Source organism: Tupaia chinensis, unplaced genomic scaffold, assembly GCF_000334495.1.
Source record: "Tupaia chinensis unplaced genomic scaffold, TupChi_1.0 Scaffold000070_1, whole genome shotgun sequence".
Classification (NCBI taxonomy): domain Eukaryota; kingdom Metazoa; phylum Chordata; class Mammalia; order Scandentia; family Tupaiidae; genus Tupaia; species Tupaia belangeri.
In genome coordinates, this window is record NW_006159530.1 from 5040912 (window position 1) to 5053232 (window position 12321).

The 12321-nt window shown below is 53.4% G+C and overlaps 1 protein-coding gene across 2 annotated transcripts in view; it reads left to right on the forward strand.

The window, feature by feature from the left end:
- The first annotated feature begins 112 nt into the window (after positions 1–112).
- Positions 113–12321, forward strand: part of MGST3 (microsomal glutathione S-transferase 3) — a 34036-nt gene continuing 21827 nt past the window's right edge. The window contains exons 1-2 of one of the 2 annotated variants that reach the window (XM_014583631.2): positions 129–222; positions 360–486. The gene's annotated coding sequence lies outside the window, so the exon portion shown is untranslated. Of the gene's footprint in view, positions 223–359; positions 487–12321 lie in introns of both variants that reach the window. The other variant, XM_006142256.3, reaches the window with a different exon arrangement.

Consider the following 12321-nt stretch of genomic DNA (forward strand, 5'->3'; position numbering starts at 1 on the left):
AGAACGTTCCGTCTCCGTCCCCCCGCTAGGGCCGGCGGCAGCAAACTTAGAAAGGGCGCTCGGCTCCGGAGGCCCCGCCCTGGAGGCGTGGCCCCGCTAGACGGGCGGGGGCGTGGCCGGCTCCTCGCCCCGCCCTGCCCCGCCCTGCCGGAGGCCCTGGGCACCGCACCTACCCCGCGCTGCGACGCTGCGGTCTGCACCAGCTCTGCGGACGCGATCCAGGTAAGCGCCAGCCCCTGCGGGCGGCGAGGAGCACGAGCAATCGGGGGGCACTTCAGCTCCTGCTCGGGGCACCGCCCATATCTTTGCCTCTTGGAGCTGAACAGGAACTCGCTCTCCTTTTGACCTCTCATCAACAGTAGGTTTGAGCTCCGCATTTCTACCCCTTTGACCCCCACCTGTACTGTGCCCTCTCCGCGGTGAAGTGGATTTGCAGCGTCAAAACGACCTCGGCCTCGCCATCTATAACTCAGGGAGATTCTCAAGGTCAGCCCTTCCTCAGTTCTTTCCGCGTCTGTCTTCCTGGGCTGGGCGCTCAGGGACTCGCTCTTTCTGCCCTCCGGACTCCACCGGATCTCGCCAAGTGCGCCTCTGGTGCAGAAGGAGGGCGAGCGGGCACGGCGGGGGAAGTTGACGGCTCAGGCCTGCCTGATCGGGGACACTGGTTGCAGAAGTGGCCCCCGAGCGCTGCGCCTGCTGCGGACGCGGAGGTGTTGCTAGGGCCCTTTGCCGAGAGCCTCGGAGGGAATTGTGTTTGTTTTCTTCCGCCTCACAGTAACGTACGTCCTTTCTCTTGGAACCTTTAAAGTAGGTCATTTCCTATCGCTGCCTTAGAGCAGGAGACGCTTGGGGGGAGGGGGTGTCCTTTAAAGGTTCTTCCTTGGATTTTAGGAAATTGCCCTCCTTCTGTGGTTTCCCTGCAGGAAGGCCCAGGGCCACCGCGTGGGGCAGCTGCTGGGCGTGAAAGGGGCCAGAGACTCTTGTGAGTCATCCCCCTCCCCCCCAGTTGTGGCTTCTGCTAATACTTTCCATGGGAGTCGCCCGTTTACCAGCTACATTGTAGCCTGGCGCACTGGCTAGGATGGGAAAGGAGGTAAAGGCAGAGAAGGGGTGGCGGGGAAAGGAGGGACTGTCAAACCCCATCTGAGGTCGGCGTCCTACAGGGCAAGGAGGGACTTTCTGCGAGCATGTGTGCGGAGGCTAGGTGTGTCCTGCGGAGGCTAGGTGTGTCCTGCGGAGGCTAGGTGTGTCCTGCGGAGTCGCTGCAGGTCTCACATTCCCCCAGCAGGGCTGGTCTTGGGAAATCTGTGCTCACCTGGAGCCAGTGGTTTCTTAGTGGCGCCAGGATTGTTGGTTAGGTTATGTTTCACTTCAGTAAATTCAGTCATGGGAGCATAGTATCCAATTCCAAGGATCAAGAATGTGTATTCTCATAGAAGTTAAGTAAAATGAACACTAAAATCCAAGCACTTTTGCTCCTGGGAAGACTTAGGCTTTATTCTGACACAATGCTACAAAAATAGAAAACTTTGTCAAGTGATTTTTCTCTCTTGGAGCAGTGTTACTATCTATAAACCAGCAGGGAGATGCTGTGACCAGCCCTAAAAACTTGGGTCCGATGGCTTTGGTGCCTAAGTTCACTCTAAAAAATTTTAAGAACTAGGGCTGACCTTGCGTCGCTAGTATAGTGGCTGAATGCTGTGCACTGGGAGCCAGAGCCCGTATGGCCAACAGGGGTTTGAGCCCTGGCCGTGGTGGCTTGAAAAACACACCAGGCACTTGTGCATGCATGCCCCGGAGTCCTGAAGGGAAGGAGATACGGAGGAGAAAGGATGGCGGCAGGACCGTGCCCCATGTGGGATGCTTCCTGTCTCTGCCTCTCTCTCTGATGAGTGCACGCTCCCTTTTTAATTTGGCGTGGTGATTCAGGCGCTGGACTCCCACATGGCAGACTGCGGTTCGAGTCCCAGACCTGCTGGCTTGAAAATCGTTCCAGGTGCGTGTGCATGTGTGCCCGAAATCCTGAGAGGAGAATGGAGAAGAAAGGATTGCGGTGTAGCCATTCTTGCTGGGGGAGAGGTGACTTCTCACTTTCCCTCTCACTGTCTCTCTGTGTCTCTCCTCTCCTGCGAGTGCACATGTCCTACTGCAAAACCTAAAAAGAAAGAAAAGGAGGTATTGTATCTCTCCAGCTTAAAACACGAATGATTGTGCCATGGCTTCACGGTACAAGACAGGCAGAGAAAAGTCCAACTCCTGTGTGAGACTAGAGTCAGGAGCCCAAGCGGGGCCTTCGCTCGACGGCTGGTGTCCTCGCAGGGACTCAGCAGCTGCGAGGGATCCGCTGCAGTCGGCCTGCATGCCGGTGATGGAAAAGCCACGCAGTGTCCAAGTGACTCATTCGAGATTTTCCCTAGGTTTCTGGGTAGCATTACGGGACAAGTATACGGGACTGGTGATGTGAAACGAGGAGCCCGTTTCTGGGTTCCATTGCTCCTGGCACACCTCCCTGAAAGACGGGGGGAAGTTCTTTCCCCCTGTGTTCTTGGCTTCTCGTGTCACACTGCAGTGCTGACACTCAGGAAAATGAAGACGTTCCTTTCTGGACTTTTCCCAAGTGTTTTTTCTTCCAATTAGAAACACCTCAGGCTTTAATCAGTCACAGACTTGGGGTCAATTTTTAGCTCTCTCTTATTATTAATATATTTTATGCTCAGGGGAGGGTCTGGGGAGGTGGAAGCGTTTCAAAGCTGTCAAGCATGGTCAAGCTGCTCTTCGGTTCTCTGCAAGACGGTGCGGCCAGACAGGATAGCCAGAAAATCGAGTCTGGGGCCAGCTGCGTGGGGCTGTGGGAATCCAGGCTTTGCTCTACAGTACCTTTGTGACCTTGAGCACATTACGTCACCTCTCTGATGCTGTTTCCTTATCTGCAAGGTGAGGGGACGGGTAATAAAATATCACAGGGACAGGGAAGACCTGTGAGCTATGGCTGGTGAAGCCTTTCTGATAGGGTTCAGTCCCTACCGGTGATAGGCAGCTGTTCCTGCTAGCCTCAGTAACTCATTCCTTCCCGCTGCTCTTCCTGACGGGGACCTCCACCTTCCCACCCACTGGGGAAAGGTTTCCTCTCCTTCTACAGACCAAGGCCTTTCCTGTCGCCAGGCCTCTGAGCTTGCTGGTTTCTGTTCCTGCGCTCCAGGGCCCTTAGCTGACCTGCTACCCTCCTGTTCTCTGCTCCTCCAAGGTCACCTCCCTGCCCCACGTGCACACACACACACGTGCACATGTGCTTGCTCACGCGCACACACACATGCACATACACACGCACACTCACTTGACCTGTCCATTCTGCGGGGTCAGGACCTTCTTTCTCAGTAACCCCATCATAGCCCTGCACCCCAGGGGGGGTGTGGCACTTAGCAGAGGGTGCCCACCGGAGGGAGCCATCCTAAGAAAGCACGGCAGAAGGCGGCAGGTGGACTGGAGGCAGGCCTCCCGTTCACATGAAATGCTTTGTCCTGCAGCGACCGCCAAACCGGCTTCGTGTCACGAACTAGGAGACATTCTCTTTTTTCCTTTTCCTTCTGTGTCACACGGCGTCGCCCTTTCTCTCCCCCGCCCTCTGAGGTTGCTCTTTCAGACCCTGGGAATATCCTGTGGGCTGTCCCCAGGGTCACATCTCCTGGGAGGCCCAGGGCCTGCGGGTAGATGTCACGGAGCTCTCGCTGTGTATGGAGACTGCTAGGGGAACCGGTAGCATCTGCAGGGGAGCCTGGGCTTGTCTGTCCTGTGACAAATCTTTTGTCTTAGATTCTGGAAGGACAGAATTCTCTGTTTCTCCCAGGGCAGCTTCAGTTCCACTTAGGCATGTGCGTTCAGTGCCTGTCACCCAGAGAAGAACGGAGCAGGTGACTTGCCGACTCAGCCTCCACAGAGCGTGTGTCAGGGCACGTGGGTCCCACATAACCAAGAGCCATTCACCCCGCCTGAGCGCCACGCGGACCCCACCCCGCCGCCCCGTCCTGCATTACACAATTGTTTTCAGTGCTGACAGCTCACCCAAGTGTTGGGGTAGAAGCGACATCTGAAACTTGAATGCTTTAAATACGGCCGAGCTGTGGCTCTTTAATTATAACCAGCTATGTTTGAGTTATAGTACATTGACCTCTCCAAGGGACAGACTTCCATCCTCCTAGTTAGCCTCCCCTTTCCAGAAATTCCGCCGGCCACGTTATGAGCAGCTGAAGAATGAGATAGTAGGCGGGACCTGCTTTGTGCCCTGGCTGCCCTGTTTGCCTTATTTGAATGAATGAGTCAGGGGCTCGTCTGTAGCGTGGTGGTGAAGGCGCTGAATCACGCATGGCCAACCACATGGTTTGAGTCCCAGACCTGGCGGCTTGAAATACATGCTGGGCACATGTACATATATGTGTGCAAAATTTCAAAAGGAGGGAGCGATGGAGGAGCAGGGATGGCGGTGTGGCTGTCCCCCATGGGAGGGGTGCCCTCTCTCTCTCTCTCTCTCTCTTTCTCTCTCTCTCACTCTCTCTCTGTCTCCAGCAAGTAAACATGTGTCCTCTGGCAAAATTTAAAATAATAACAACAATAATCAAATGCTGAATAAATATAGCTTGAGCTTCTCTAATCTAAAACTCCCAATTCCACAGTCCCCCCAAATCAGAAACTTTTTGAGCACCGATATGCTGCCTCAAGTGGAAAGTTCCACATTAGATCCCGGTGACAGCTTGCATCAAAACACGGCATACAAAAATACTTTACCAACTCACCATCGGTCTCTGTGTGTCAGGTGTATAGGAAGCAAAAGGAACTTCGCGTTTCAATTTGGGTCCCATCCTCAAGCCATCTCAGTATACCCAAATCAGAACCACTTCTGGACCCAAGCATTTCAGAGAAGGGAATAGCCAACCTATAAAGCCAGTCCTGCTCAACTCACATTTTTTTCTGGAGAGGTTTTTGCTATAGGGCATGTGCTCGCCAGAGAGACAGAGACAGAGAGACAGAAAGTGAGAAATCACCCCCCCCAGGGGGTATGGCCACGCCGCAATCCCTTCTCCTCCATTCTCCTCTCGGAATCTTGGGCACGCACGCACATGCAGCCGGTGTGAGTTTAAGCCACCAGGTCTGGGACTCAAACCATGGTCGACTACATGGGAGTTCAGCAACATAGCCATTACGCTAACTGCTGGTCCCCTCGACTAACTTTTTTGAGAGAACCCGCTGAAGCTGAAATGCAAATTTTGTGGGAAGATAAGGAGGCTTCAAGATTTCATGTAAAATGGAATTAAAGTATGAGTTTAGTTCTTTTGGTATAAAAATTGATACCCATGCATATTTTTTTTTCATAGTACACATTTTCCATGAACTTTTAAATTTTTTTTAGGAGAGATTTTTTGTTACAGGGCACATGCACTCACCAGAGAGACAGAGGGACTGAAAGTGAGAAATCACCCTCCAGGGGGGTGGCCACGCCCCAATCCCCTCTCAGTTATCCTCTCAGGATTCAGGGCATGCATACACCCACACACACCCGCACCCACACACACACACGCCCGGAGAGACAGAGAGAGCCAGCCGCCTTAGCAGGTCCTGATCTGCAGCTCACCCCAATCTCCCACCTGCCCCATGGGCAGGAATGTGCCTGGAATACTCAGGGAGGTTTCCAGACCTGAACCAGGAACTGTCCCACGTGGGGTCATCTCGCAGGTTGTGATGTTTGGCTACTGCGCCATGGTCTGGCCCCTTTATTCCTTCTCCTGCCCGCCTGCCATTTACACGTAGTGCCCTTCGAAGGTTTGACACTCAAACACTTTTATCTTCCGTTGAGTTTACAAATAGGGCTGACCCCGTGGCTTCGTGATTAAAGGAGCCAGACCCCACGTGGCTGACCGGGGTTCGAATCCCAGCCCTCAGGCCTGGGAAACACACCATGCGCATGTGTACCCCAAATCCTGACAGTGGAGAAGGGATTGCTGCCCCTGCCCACTGGAACATGCTTTCTCTCTCTCACACATGTGCTCATCGGCCTCCCTCTATCTCTGGCAAGCACATAGACCTTCTGACAAATTAAAACAAACACAAAAATGAGAAGTGGACCAGAACTGGAATTTACAACATTTAAGATGAGCTCAGAGAGGGACCAGCAGTTAGCATAATGGCTATGTCGCTGGACTCCCACGTAGTCGACCACAGTTCAAGTCCCAGACCCGGTGGCTTAAACTCATGCTGGGCGCGTGTGCGTGCATGCCCAAGATCCCAATCTCTCTGTCTCTCTGTCTGTCTGGAGAGCGCACACGCCCTATAGCAAAAACCTCTCCCTTCCCCCCCCAAAAAAAAAGATGAGCTCAGAGAAATCCCCGCGACTCACCGCTGCCCCCTGCCGTGGGATCAGAGTCCGGTTATGTGGCCTCCCTTCAGGGTCTTAGGCCTCTCCACTGAGCTCTGTGCCAACTGAAAGGGTCAGCTGCCCGGCCTGGAGGAGGTCCTGAGGCCTGTTCCTCTGTGGAAAGGCCTGGAGGCAGGCGGGAGGCCGGGCAGCCCCCAGGGACTCACTGAGCAGCGACCACCAGCCCCTCTCCAGAGTTTTCTGAGGGCCGTTTGGTGTTAGGGCCTCAGGGATGTCTTACTGGTGTGGTCAGATGGGCCTCCAACTTACCATCCTTGACGTTGCTCTCATTAAAATGCTCACGTTTGCCCTGTAAATAAGATACCCTGTGTGAGGAAAATGGGATGAAGAGCGTGGACAGCCAAGTGTGAATTTAAAACAAAGGGTTTGGGACCAGCAGATGGCATGATGGTTCCATCACTGGACTCCCACGTTGTCGACTGCGGTTCAAGTCCTGGACCCAGTGGCTTGAGACTCACACCAGGTGTGTGTACATGTGTGGCCATAATCCTGAGAGGAGAATGGAGGAGAAGGGATTATGGTATGGCCAGCTCTCCTGGGGGTGATTTCTCACTTTCTGTCTGTCTCTCTCTAAAAAAAAGGGGTGCGGGGCCTTGCCATAGGGCACATGCGCTCACCAGAGAGAGACGGGGGGGAGGGAAAGTGCGGAGTCACCCCCGGGGGTGATGGTACCACAGTGCCATCCTCAGCATACCAAGTGCCTTCTCCCTTCTCTCGGGGTTGGGGGCATCCGAGCACACACGCCCAGCATGGTCCAGCACTCAGTCACAGAGGCGGCCATGTGGGCCCCAGTGCCTTAACCACCATGCCCCTGCCGGCCCACCCCTCAGTGTGGGTTTTAATGAAACACTGGGAAGTGCTGCACATTGACCTTCGAATGCTTTGTCCCTGTCCTGTTCCTGGAGGCGCGAAGGAGAGACAGAGAGAAGGAAGGGAACACGTGTGGAAACAGGGGTTACAGTGGTCAGAGCAGAATTACTTATCTGGGGCCAAAGAGAGGGCCAAAAGGCACATTCTCCCTCCCTCCCAGAAAACCCTGGTGAGTTGCCATTAGTGAAGATAAGGAGTTGTATAACAGCTCCATGGAAGGCGAAGGTGAAGGCAGAAGGGGAGGAGGCGGGCGCCAAGGCCCTGTGTCTGCCCTTTGCTCCTCTGTGCAGCCAAGGATGCCCAGGATCCCTGTCCTGTGGCCAAGAGGGCCTTGGGTAAGTGGAGGCGTGCTCTCCCCAGGAGCGCCTGGGAATGGCCATCAGGAGGCCATCGGGTACACTTGTGTAACTGAAGGGACCTGCCCTGAGATGGGGCGCGTGGGGGCAGCAGCCAAGAGCAGAGGAAAGGCTGAGTGAGGCTGCAGTGAAGGGAGAGTTCTGCTCCCCGGGGAACCTGTGGGCGAAATTCCTGGACAAGAGTCCCTCAGCCAGATCCAGAAGGAAACCCTGTTGCCAACCTACTGGCCTGGAGCCTCTCTGTTAGACTGCACTGCCTCACCGGAAGCCCAGGGTTGGTCCCTCTGCCACTGCCCAGGGGCACTTCCCATCGCTCAATGAAACAACCATACCCCACCCTGCCCTGTGTCTGCCACTGCTATGAAGAGCAGCTCCCCGAAAGGCTGCATCTGCCCGGACACCTGGAGGCCCCACCAGGCATGTTCTCCTAGTCTCCCCTAGAAACCCACCATGGCCTGGGGCTTTTCTGTGGCCCCCAAGTCTGTTCCTAGAGTTCTCCCGCAACCTGATTTGTCCTGCCAAGAAATCATGGTTGGCAAGTAACAAATACTTTGTTAAATTACGAAGGTATGCTGCTGGGTTTCAAAAATATTATATTGGGCCCTGCAGGTGGTATGGTGGTTAGAGTACTGAACTCCCACATGGACAGCCATAGTTCAAGTCCCAGACCCAGTGGCTTAAGAATCACTTAGAAAAAAAAAAAAAATGGGAACCAGCAGGTGGTATGGTGGTTAAGGCGCTGGACACTCCCACATGGTTGACGGCGGTTCGAGTCCTGGACCTCGCTTTCCCTCTCTTTGGTCAACTTAAAATAAATGAATGAATAAATAAAAGAAGTAATTATTATTTTTTTTTTAACAAAAAGAATTACTTAGGGCACATGTGTGTGCACACCCAGAATGTCAGGAGCAGAATGGAAGAGAAGCGATTGTGGCATGGCCAGCCCCCTGGAGGGGATTTCTCACTTTCCCTCCCACTGTCTCCCTGGCAAGTGCATGTGCCCTATGGCAAAAGCTTTTCTTGGAAAAAATGATAAGAATACTTTGATTTCTAAAGTATTCACAAAAGGACTATCTCTGAAAACCCACCTCGAACCAATATTGCATTTATGCATTTGTTTCTTCCTTGAGCGAGAGAGCGCACCCCCCATAGGGCCTTCATGCCGAGATCCAGCCCCAGCTGCAGCCAGCCCAGATCAGAGGCGCGCACCCAGTCCTCAAGGTCTCCAGACTTGGGTGAGCGCTTCCCACACGCATCAGCCTTGCAAAGCCGTGCACTCTACCCGGTGCCGCTGCGCTGGGACAGTTCATAGTAATAAATCACGAAGTAATGCAATATTTAATAACATCGGTATTTCCAGTAGTGCATAATACAATATTTAATAATAGTTACAGATGTCCATTAATACCTAATACAGTATTTCCTGCTTAAAGACTGAATGCCCTTCCCCCATTTGGGGAAGGATGTCCATGCTTGCCGCTTCTTTGTAAATTTTTAATGAATTTTGGGGGCCAGCAGGTGGCATGGTGGTTAAGGGCGCTGGACTTCTGTATGGCCAACCACAGTTTGAGTCCCGGACCCGGGGCTTGCTTTCTCACTTTCTCTCTCTCTCTCTCTCACTCTCTCACTCTGTCCCTCTCTTGTCAAACTAAAATAAATAAATACATAAATAAATCAAATAAAGCTCAAGAAAATAATTCTTAAAAAATGTTTTTAATTACATTTTTCTTTATGAGAGAAAAATAAGAGAGAAAGGGACAGAGACAGAGAGAGTTTTTGTGTTGCTCGAGGGCCTTGCACTTGTCAGAGAGAGCAGAGAAGGAAAGGGAAGGTGAGATATCACCCAGCGGTGGCCACGCTGCAATCCCTTCGCCTCCGTTCTCCACACGGAGTTTTGGGCACACACACACGCGCCTGGTGTGTCCTTTAAGCCGTGGGCATAGACTCAACCATCCCCTCAGCCACGTAGGACCTAGCACCTTAACCTCTGCAGCACCTTCCGGCCTGAGTATTCTTGACAGGGTCTCACCGTGTTGCAGTCCCCCCCCAGCCCTCCCATCACACACACGCGCCTGGTGTGTCCTTTAAGCCCTGGGCGTGGACTGAACCACACCCTCAGCCACGTGGGACCTAGCACCTTAACCTCCGCAGCACCTTCCGGCCTGAGTATTCTTGACAGGGTCTCACCGTCTTGCAATCCCCCCCCCACAACCCTCCCACGGAAGAAGTGAAACTGTCACCATTTGCAGATGACAGATGACACGAGCCTGTGTGTGAAACCCTCCAGGCCCCTGGTCCACTCTGCCCTCCCCCGGGCTCTCCCCTGCTCCTGTTCCTCTCCCTCTGCTCCTGGGGCAGAAGCCCAGGCTGCTTTGCAGAGGGGCTCCCCTCCGGGCTCCGCATCGGGGACGAGGTCACCTGGCTCGCGGCGAGGGCAAAGCCAGCAGCATTGGTCAGCGGTGCGTAGCTGGACACTGGTGTGAGGCTGCTGCCCTCAGACCAGCTCTGCCCTCCAGCTGTGGGGCTGTGGGCGAGGTCTTGGTTTGCTCTTCTGTACAAGGGGATGAGAATAGTACTACCACAGGGGATCGTTGGAGGGGGATGAGCGTTTATCTAAAACTGGGACCAGCAGGTGGTGTGGCGGTAAAGGTCTGGACACCCACATGGCTGACCATAGTTCGAGTCCTGAACCCAACGGCTTGAAAATCACTCCAGGCAGTGTATGTGTGTGCCCCAAACCCCTGGAGAACGGAGGAGAGAGATTGCAGCTAGGTCGTACCCTCTGCGGGGGTGATTTCTCACTTTCCCTCTCTCTGTCTCTCTTTAGCAAATGCACAGCTCAATGGCAAAATGAGGAGAGAGATTGCAGCTAGGTCGTACCCTCTGCGGGGGTGATTTCTCACTTTCCCTCTCTCTGTCTCTCTTTAGCAAATGCACAGCTCAATGGCGAAATAAATAAATAAATAAATAAATAAATAAATAAATAAATAAAATTCTTTATTCTAAAGTCAATGACAGGTTCTGGCATAGAAGAAACCCTCTGCAGGTAGGAGGTCTTAACAGGGAGAGGGGAATTATTTCCCACTTTACTCTTTCTGCCTGATGGGATGAAAAATTCTCTGAGAAGCTAGTGGAAGCCCCCTGAATCCTAAACAGCTGTTCACTGAGAGCCACGCGGCTGCTCGTTAGGAAGGTGAGGCGGGCTGTGACCCTGGAAGGGGCAGGCCCCGGGAGACCACCGTGTAGCCAACGAGCATCACGGTGAAGGTGGAAAGCCGGGAACCCCTCCCACCAGCCTGGTGGTGATATCAGGTCTGCAGTGTCTGACCACGCAGAGACGCCCGGGGACGCAGGGCAGCTGCGGGCAGCTCACACGGTGGCCTCGGCAGACTCCGGGCTCTCACCTGCTTGCTTTGTCCCACGCCCTCTGCTGAAGCTGAGAGGATCAGCCTGTTTTCCTGGGGCCCCGCCTCAGTGGGTCATTGTTGGGGGCTCAGCCAGAGCTCGCTCTGCAGGACAGGTTCTGGTCTCGCCAGCTTACCGCATCCTCTCCTCGGGGCGCAGCGGGAGCCTGCAGGGTTTGGTGGAAGATGGATCCCCGACACAAGACCGTGCCTATTATTTTTTGTTTCTTTTTTAAAATTATTTTATTTCTTCCTTGTCACTTATTTAAGAGTAGCCAACATTTTGGAAATGTTCTTGTTCCAGTGGACTTGCACGCTGTTTTGTGATTCATCTTTCTCCTGGGGAGTAGCTATGGGAGTATGTAAGGGTGCATGGACAAACTGAGAAAATGTGCTTGGGGGGCCAATAGATGGCATAATGGTTACGTTGCTGGACTCCCACGTAGTCCACCACGGTTCAAGTCCTGGACCCGGCGGCATAAACTCAGGCCAGGCGCGTGTGCGTGTGGCGTGCGTGCCCAAGATCCCGAGAGGAGAATGGAGGAGAAGGGATTGTGGCATGACCATCCCCCCTGGGGGGGTGATTTCTCGCTTTCTGTCTCTCTGTCTCTCTCTGTCTTTCTGGTGAGCACACACACCCTATAGCAAAAACCTCTCCAAAAAAAAAAAATTTTTTTTAAGAATTTTTAAAAAAGAAAAGAAAATGCTCTCGATCCTTTGTGGCAAGGGCTTCTATGATCGGCAGGTATTAGGGGAAGGAAGAAGGTGGACAGAAGCCCCTGTGCTGACAGTAAGAACCCGGGCCGGAACTTCTACCTCTGCCCTCCTGGATCCCACACGGCCGACTATGTGGTTCAAGTCCTGGTCCTGGTCCTGGTGGTTTGAGAAACGTGCTAGACACATGTGCACGCGTGCCCAGAATCCCGACAGGAGGGACAGGTGACCATACCGCACGGGGGTGCTTGCTCACTTCTTCTCTCTCTCCCAAGCACATGTGCCCTCAGGCACACTTAATATACATATTTATTTAATAGTATATGTATTTAAATTTTAAAAATAAAGAAATTAATGATAGAGACCAGCAGTTAGCGTAATGGCTATGTCGCTAGATTCCTATGTAGCCGACCGCGGTTCAAGTCCCAGACCCGGTGGCTTAAACTCATGCCGGGCGCGTGTGCGTGCGTGCCCAAGATCCCGAGAGGAGAATGGAGGAGAAGGGATTGCGGCATGGCCATCCCCCCTGGGGAGTGATTTCTCGCTTTCTGTC